General features: G+C 47.0%; 1 long non-coding RNA gene across 2 annotated transcripts in view; it reads left to right on the forward strand.

The window, feature by feature from the left end:
• The window catches only part of LOC109288222, a 26,493-nt gene extending 24,260 nt beyond the window's left edge, over positions 1–2,233 (forward strand). For both annotated transcript variants that reach the window (XR_002095096.1, XR_002095097.1), the window contains exon 5: positions 1,762–2,233. This is a non-coding gene — a long non-coding RNA (uncharacterized LOC109288222). The remainder of the gene's footprint in view (positions 1–1,761) is intronic.
• The last annotated feature ends 6,519 nt before the right edge of the window (positions 2,234–8,752 follow it).

An 8,752-nucleotide genomic window follows, 5' to 3' on the forward strand; every position in this document is an offset into this window, starting at 1 on the left:
AAAGTTAGGACTGTGATAGGTACATGTCTTGGAAGGATGCTTTGTCTTGTTTGAGAGGCTATGTAAGCAGACTTCAAGTTGCTATAGGACTGCAGTATTTACAGTTTTATATGTATTTTTAAATCCAGATAAATTATACCCATCAGTATTATCAGGTGGCTTGTTCCTCATGGCAACTGAAGGGTAAATGGCTATTACTTAATTTGGGTTGCCAGGCAGGTGATACTTCAGTTACAGTGATTAGGCTGGTTTCAGCCAAATTCTGGCTCTCACTGGCTTGTGTTTTTTTGATAAGCTCACACAGTAGATAAATGTGACTTGTCTCTGTTGCCCTGAAAGCTTTGTGTCCACCATACTGTGATACTGAAATACTGCTTTATTACTGAACATTAATTATGTGCCTGGTATGTATAGAATGCTGCACATTGCTAGGAGAACACACTTAAGGGACTGCTGATTATTCCCGTGAAATCCAATTTGCAGCAGGTTTAGGTACTGCAAACAAGGCAAAGACAATTTTCTAGCATCTGAAGAGGAAGTTCCAACAATGTGCTTATTTTGAACTCTGGGTTTCAACAAGAAACACATTTCAAGGAAGACAAAAACATTTTTGCTTGAATCCCTAAATATGATAAAAGGGATAATACTTCCCCAAAGTCCTGTAAAGATCTGATCAGTGCATTCTCACCAGGGAAATATTTTGGTACTTATTTGGTACTTGGGTTTTATAGCTTTGTCCCCACTGACCTCTACAGTATGTTAGGATAGATGTCACCACTTCCAATAGGAATGATGTAGTGTCCTGTGATAGTCCTTTGGTGTCACTGATAGCTGTATTGATTACTTAAATTTTCACTTCCTGTCATTTATGAATGAGCGCTCCTCAGTGCTTAGCACAAAAACTGAAGACATTTGTTAGGATCTGCCATTTGGTAAGGGTAGGCAGAGTCAATTTGGAGGACACTGCTGTCATCCAAAGTCTTATAATACACCATTGTAGAAAACAGTGTTTTACCCGGCTCCGCAGTCTACATTTTCTCCCTTTTTCTCTCCAGCTAAAATCTGCTGAAGAATGACTGTTAGTATTCCAGTCCACATTCCTGTTCTCTTTGCACTGTTCTCCTGTAAGACACAGGCTCAGCCTAACTACATTCACCCACAGTAAACTCTACAGCACCTCTTTGCAGAATGACAGTGCTGCTGCTCCTCTCCACTACTTGGCTTGAAAGAAGAGCAAAACTGAGAAACAAAGGCAAACGGAAATTGCTGTTAGATCAGGGAGAGGGGTTATCTGTATTAGTGTGAAGTCCGGCAAAAAGCAGTGCAGATTTGCACCTTACAGACTAATGGACTTGGAGGGCATGTAGCTCATTGCTATGGCAATGTAGTGTCAGTGGGCACAAACCGTGATGCTGATGCTATGTTGCCGTAGTGATGAGCTACCTTGCTGTAGTGCCTCGCTATGGCAACATAGCTGCTAAAAATAACCGTGTGCCACTAGGCATCATTTAGTTAGTATTTCCTAAAGCAAGCACCTAATGATGATGCAGTAACAACTGTGCCGTGCGAGGCACATGTAGATGTACCCAGAATGTCCTTTCACAGCGTCTGATGAAGTGAGTGCAAGTTCACGAAAGCTTGTGCCAGTGACTGTCAACTTTTCTGGACTTGAGGCACCCATCCATAACTTTTGTGAATTGAGTGACATGCAATTTAAAAAACCTATTTATGTATTACACTGTTTATCGTTTACAATTACAGGAGCTGGGCAGTTGGAGTAGGGGAACAGCCAGCCAAAGTCTGGCTTATCTTATTTCCTCACGCCTCACTTATCTCTACACACCTTGTGGCACACTTCAAAGGATTTGACAGAACCAAGACTGTCCCAGAACCCTAGTTGAGGATCACTGGATTATGCTATACATCTCAACTTTAGATCAGACCATTGTCTATTTGATCCTTCAAAGAAAATGAGCTCCCTGCCTGTCCCCAGTCTAATATACGTTTGTGTACAATTTTGTATGCAACCAGAAAGGTTCCCTTTGATTTATGTATGTGATCAGCAGGGATCCTGGTTTTCCATTTCCCACGGAAAAACAGAGAAAACCGCAGATTTCCCCTTTTTATCAGAGAAAATGAGGATTTCTCCTTTTAGCAGATAAACCTGGGGATTCCCTGCTTTTACAAACAGCTCTGAAGGCTGGTTGAGCACCAGCATGCAAGAGTTTTTTGCCAACAGGGCGGGAAACCCCAAGCCCTGCCCGGAGGGGGAGGGGGAAGGGCGGGCCTGAGGCTCTCGGCCACAGCTCTGCTTAGCTTCACTCTTCGCTCCTGGAGCCTGAGGTAAGTGGGACTTGCAGGGGGCTGGGGACCCCTCTGGCAGGGCTGGGGGGGTTGCGGGTCATGGCTGGAGGCACCGGCAGGGGTGGGGGGAGCCAGCTCCACTCCCACTCGAGCAGGCAGCAGCAGTGGGGAAGCCAGCTTCTGGTGCATCTGCTTGCTGTTGGGGCAGGGAGCTGCAGACTTGGGGCCTTGGCCCCATAGCCCTGGGAGCTGGAGGCCCCCTCCAGCAGGGCTGGGGGGGCAGGGACTTTGGGTGGGGGAAGAGGCACGAGTAGGGCGGGGAGCTGTTGGGACAATGAGGAGCACCAGCAGGGTTGGGATGGCTTTGAGGGCAAGTGAGGGGCACCAGCAGGACTCGGGAGTCATTGGGGGTAAGGGGCACCAGCAGGAATAGGGGGGCTTCAAGGGGCTTTTAATTTTAATAACAGATTTGGGGGGGTTTTCAGAGAATTCGTGATTTTTTTTATTTATTTATTTTTTGTCAGTGAATTTGTGTTTTTTTTCTCAGAGGAAACCAGGATCTCTGGTGATCAGGCTATTAGGGCTGTGCAACATTTCACTGGGTGTTATGTTTTGAAGCTGTTTCAATGCATTTTGAACTCAAAACAGTGAAATCAAAATGAAACAAAAGGCTTTAAGACAGCTTCAAAATGAAACAAGGGCACTCAAAATGTTTCAAGTTGCAAAGCTGGGTTTACTTGGATTTGGCACTGGTCCCAGGTGGCAGCAGCTGCCTCCTCTCATCCAGCACGCAGATCCGGGGGCTTGCATCCCCGGGAGGAGTCTGGCACAGCCCGGCAGCCCTCCCAAGGGTGCAAGCCCCCAGATCTGTGCCCTGGATAAGAAGAGGCTGCCTCTTGCACCTGGGACCAGCGCTGGGCACGGGCTGCACCCAACACCAGAGAAGATTGCTGCTGCCGCCTGTCCCAGGTGGCAGCGGCAGCCTGAGCCTCCTCTCATCCAACACACAGATCTGGGAGCTTGCACCCCCGGAGGGGCTGCTGAGCTGTACCAGACTCCTCTTGTGGGTGTGCGCACCTGGATCTGCCCGCTGGGCTGTTGCTGCCACCTGGGGCAGGTAGCAGCAGCAATCTTCTCCAGTGCTGGGCGCAGCAGCAGCCTCCTCTCAAGTGTGCAGATCCAGAGACCCGCACCCCTGGGAGGAGTCTGGCACAGCCCCACCAGGGGTGCAGGCCCCTGGATCTGTACACTGCATGAGAGGAGGCTGCCACTGCTGGCAAGTGTCAGAAGTTGTATTTTGGAGAGTTTGAGGTGCAGTTTCCCAGAAACCTCTGCATGCATCTCCTTGAAACTTAGCAGGCCTCATGCCTTCAGAAGGAGCTACCATTTTTGCCATTTTAATCCAAATCAGGCAAGAAATGACAAAGTTTTAGACATTTTCATGATTCCCCATTGTAGCCTCTGGTCGAAATGTCGAAACACACTGAAACAGCAAAACAGTTGTGACAAAATGAAATGGGACAGTGCTTCGAAACAAAATGAAATCAAACTAAACACTGTCCCTTCCAAATGGTGAAATGGACAGCGCTACAGGCTATGTTATGAACACGACAATTTTCCTAGTTAGCTCATACATCTAGGTGAACTTGTATTTATCAATATCCAATTCCAAAGAGATACTAGCCTTTTTATAGCCCCAGAGAACAATGTCGCACTCAAAACCTTGGATGTTCTTCCATCCTGGTGTTTTCTGATTAAGATCAAGGTCAGCTGAGGCAGCCTTATGGCACTGTAGAAATGTTGGCTGCAGATGCACCAAAATATTTTGATTTGTATATGGGTGTTTAATACCAAAATTCCTACTGGTTCAAGTGCCAGTTTGGCTGAACTGGTGGGAAATTCCATGTAAATAAGGATCTGGACTAAAGCTCTTGGGTCAGAGGTGATATCTTTTAATAGATCAACTAAATGGTAGCAAAAATAAATATTTAGTTGCAAGCTTTTGTGTACACACCCTTCTTCAGACTGAGGAGAATTCAAAGATTGTAAAAGATTTCCTAGGTAGAAAAGAAATGTCATTTTGCACAGGGGAGGTAGAGGGTGGAAGTTTTTTTCCCCTTGGTACTTCAGAGTCCTTTTGTGAGAGGGTTGCTTAGTGATGTGCGGATTAGGCAGGCTTCTTCCCTGGAGGTGTCTGATGTCAGACAAGGAGGTGAAAATTTCTTCTTTCTTGGTTAGCAATGAAGTTTACATATCCAAACAGCTAAATATGATATCTTCTATGTTTCAGGGAGCTAGACTAGGTTTTTAATAGTTTTATTCCATGTTGGTTAACCCTACCTAACAAGTAATATCAAATCTATAGGAACTTGGCAGAGCAACAACTAAAATCCTCCATCACTTTCAGCAGAGCACCATTCTTTGAACCCAGCTTTGTGGTCTGAATCCAGGTTTACCTAGCAGCATTACAGATTCTGCATACCAACTGTCCAGCTCCGTACATAGCTCTGTTTGTTGGGGGTGACTACAGATCCAGGTACCCTTAGGTCAGAGGTGGACAATTATTGGGGCTTGAGGGCCAGTTAGAGAGTTTTGGTGAGCTGCTGCAGATTGGGGGGGAGGGGTGCTGATCTGGGCCAGTAGGAACGGGGGTGCTGACCTAGCCCAGAACAGCTGCGGGGGGAGTGGGGGGGCTGGTGGTTCTGACCTGACCCAAAGCAGCAGGGGGGAGGGGCAATTGATCCTATCCAGCTTGGGCCTTTCCACCCTGTACCTACCATCCAGGGCTTCAGACAATGGTTAGTTGGGTGGGCGTGGTCTCCATGAAGACTGGCCCAGGACCTACTTGGCAGAGTACATTCAGCAGGATGGATGGCATGGGCCTGTGGGTGGGTGGGAACAGCATCTGGGAGCAGGATGGTTGGGTAAGGCTGGGGCTGGAATAGTGGGGCAGTGACAATGCTGGCCTGAGGCCGGGAGCAGAGCCATGATCCAGTCCCTGCATGCCCCTGCCTGTGGAACTAGTGCCTATTACAGGGGCTTGTGGGGAGCAGATCACAGCTCTGCCCCAGCTCCATACTGTCACCATCCAGCGATCCCAGCTCCAGCCCTGCCTGTCCGACTCCCTGCCCACCTGTGACCCCATTGCATCCATCCAGGCAAGTGCATCCTGCCCAGAGGGATCCTATGGAGACCCCGTCTGCCTGCTCCCACCAGGGTATATGGGCACCAGGCCTGGGTCTGGTGATGGCAGTGACACTGGCAGCAGCAGCTGGAAGGAGCCACTGCTGCCAGGAAGCTGAGTCCTATGACTGTGCTGCCCCAGCCCTGCTGAGTGCCCAGGGGCAGCAGGACCAGCTGCAAGCACCATGGGCCAGGCTGCCCCCTGCTCCTAGGCCAGGCAGGGCTAAGGAACCCATTACAGCAGGGGTAGGCAACATTTTTTGGCTGGAGTTCTGAAAAAACCACAATGTCTACCTTGGAAGGTGCTGGAGTGCCGGCTTGCCAGAAAAACAAAACAAGGGCAGGAGGTACACAGCAGGATGCACAGCATATTAGTATAATTAATAATCATAAATGTTGCCTTTTTATGGTAAATACCAGATTTTCTAAAAATTGTTAACCTGGTGACAATAAATAAAACTTCAGTGTTCTGCCACTCCGGGTCACACACGCTGCACTCCCGGTCCTGCTGCCCTCCCCTGGGCCGTCTGGAGCGCAGCATGTGTGACCTGGAGTGGCAGTGCACAGAAGGGCTGCACAGGGAAGCTGCCTGCCGCTGCAAGCTCCACACTGCCCTGGTCACACTTCCCCTGTGTGCACGGGGGCAGCGCGGGCAGCAGCACAGGGTTGTGCCCCTTGCTGCTGCCCCCACCTGCAGGGGAGGTGTGGCTAGAGCAGCAGGAAGCTTTCGTGTGCCTCCCCAGTGCCCTGCCACAGCAGGATCCATATGCTGCTCTGCAGTGGTGGTGGGGGAGGGCAGCATGGCAGGGAGCATCGCCAGCACCTGCTGCCTGCCTGGGGCTGTGGCTGTGGCTGGGAGGTGGCCAGCACTGCGTCGGTTGGCCAGGGTGGGGAGTCAGCAGCTGTTTGCAGCCTCCTGACTGCAGCTGGCCCAGGCTCTGAGGTAGCTGTTGCCAGCCATGGTGCCTAGGCTGCTTGCAGCAGGGCTTGTAGCCTCCCTGCCACCTGCTGGGAGCAGCCCGGGCTCTGTGGCTGGCAGCAGCAGCCTAGAGCCCAGGCTGGCGGTCACATGCCAAGCAAAACGGCCTCATGTGCCATGCTTAGCACACGTGCCAGGGGTTGCTGAGCCCTGCATTACAGGATAGATAAAATCCCTTGGATCTGGTCTGCATGCTGCATTTTGGCCACCCCTATTTTATATATATAGCATTTTGTCTCCCTACATAGATCAGGGGTTTCTATTTTGGTCTGGGTACTCTGACACCTTTATTCTACTTTGAAACTTTTGTACCATCACTTCCATTGTCTTTACTCCTTTTTCTTCCTGCCTTCTCCCATCCCTCCCCCCATCGTGAATGAATTGCTAGTAGATAGTGTAAGAGCCCTGCCCTGGAGTTTTTCTGTCTCAAGGGGTGAGGTTAATCCTGGATGATCTTACCATTAGGAGAAAATTATTTATCTGTTATACCTAAAGTACATAATTTGAAAGTAGTTTCACTCAGCCTCCCAGATGGTACAGTGTACCTGTGGTCTCTAACCATTGGTTTGATTTCTGAGCAAGCAATAGAAAATACAAAAGGCTGCATCCATAATGGAGATGGATAGGGGGTCAATAGAGTATCTTAGTGGGTTAATGGATGTACCACCCAGGACTGAGACAATTATTGTAGGACATTTAAGCTATGGGTGGGTGTTCTTCCTTATCATGGAACCTAATGGAGATGTGTGGAGATTTAGGAGAAAGCTGTATTAGTTATGTACTTTAGTGACAGATAATTCCCTGGCCTACTGCAAATACATGAGATCATTACAAGTATGTATTTCTGCAAAGAGTGAAACAAAAATGGCAGTGTACCTTCCACCTGTTAGTATTCCTTTCAAAAAAGACATTATAACTTTTTCTTACTCAGTCTCCGTATGTGTTTTCTACCACAGTCAGTGTGTGATCAATATACCATGGGAAAGTAAAAGAAATAAATGCACTCTTTGTGCTACTGAGCTCTGTTTATTTCTATCTATAGAGGCTCGTGTAAATATAGCCGATAAGCGATGCAATGGGAAAACTGAATTATTTAATGACTTTAAAATTCACATTTTCTCCTAGCCTGTTGTAATGGTGGCCATTAATACACATGGCTGCACAATAAAATTGATGTGGTACAGTAAAAACAAACAAATAAATTAAATTCTAGCTGGGTCAATATTTATTAAAGGCTTTTCTCTCATGTCTTTAAATCATTTAGATGGATTCTTGATTTCTACATTGAGTAGCACGTTTTAAAAGGTGAACAGTGGCACAACAGTAGGGCTGTTGCTTTGATAAAGGTTTATAAAGTTCTTACTGATGCATTACTTCAGAAGTGCTATTGTGCTGCTATTCTTAATGAAAGATCAGTCAAGTAAATTTTTCCTAGGATTCAGCTTAATTATACACAGGAGATTAGAAACTTTGTTGTTAAGGCCTAATAAAATATCTTGGGTGTTTAATAAAGTTGGTGGGATGACAGTTTTAAACTGGAACCAGCTCTCTTAGTAATAAAAGGGTGGTAGCTTACAACCAGATGTTCTACATGCAATATCTTTAGCTCTTCCCTACAATGAGATGCTTGCTTCCAAACCGCTACTAAGCAACTTTAGGTTGCTATTGTGTCAGCTTTTATAATATAAACCTTAGTCTAATGGGATATGCAGCAGCAATATGTTTCCTAATGAAAAATTGTTTTGGCTAGAGACGTGGTGTATGATGGCCAGGGTAATTTTTTTTTAAACGCATTTAAAAGAAATAATTGAATTACTAACAAAAGCAGGATACATGTCAGGAAGACACTGGTTGTCACTTGTATTTTGTAGAAAACCTTTGATTCAAAAATAAAGGAAAGCTGTTAGGGGTTTTAGAACCTAAATTTAACCATTTTTCAAATTTTATAGGAAAACATCCAAATGGTACATTAAGACTGATTTTTAAAAAAATGACTTATACTGTACAGGCAAATAACATGTCATGCCCCACCCACCTCTGTTGTGTAGGCAACTGTTGCATGTTCCCCTGCTACCTTCAAAAGCATTGGGAAATTGTTTCAGGGTCTCATAGTTTCATAGTTTCTAGGGTCGGAAGGGACCTGAGCAGATCATCTAGTCCGACCCCCTGCCATGGCAGGAAAGAGTACTGGGGTCAAACGACCCCAGTAAGGTGGTCATCCAACCTCCTCTTAAAAACCCCCAGGGTGGGAGCCTGCACCACCTCACTTGGAAGCTGGTTCCAGAC

This window comes from Gavialis gangeticus, unplaced genomic scaffold (genome assembly GCF_001723915.1).
Source record: "Gavialis gangeticus isolate Ggan-Ray unplaced genomic scaffold, GavGan_comp1, whole genome shotgun sequence".
NCBI lineage: Eukaryota > Metazoa > Chordata > Crocodylia > Gavialidae > Gavialis > Gavialis gangeticus.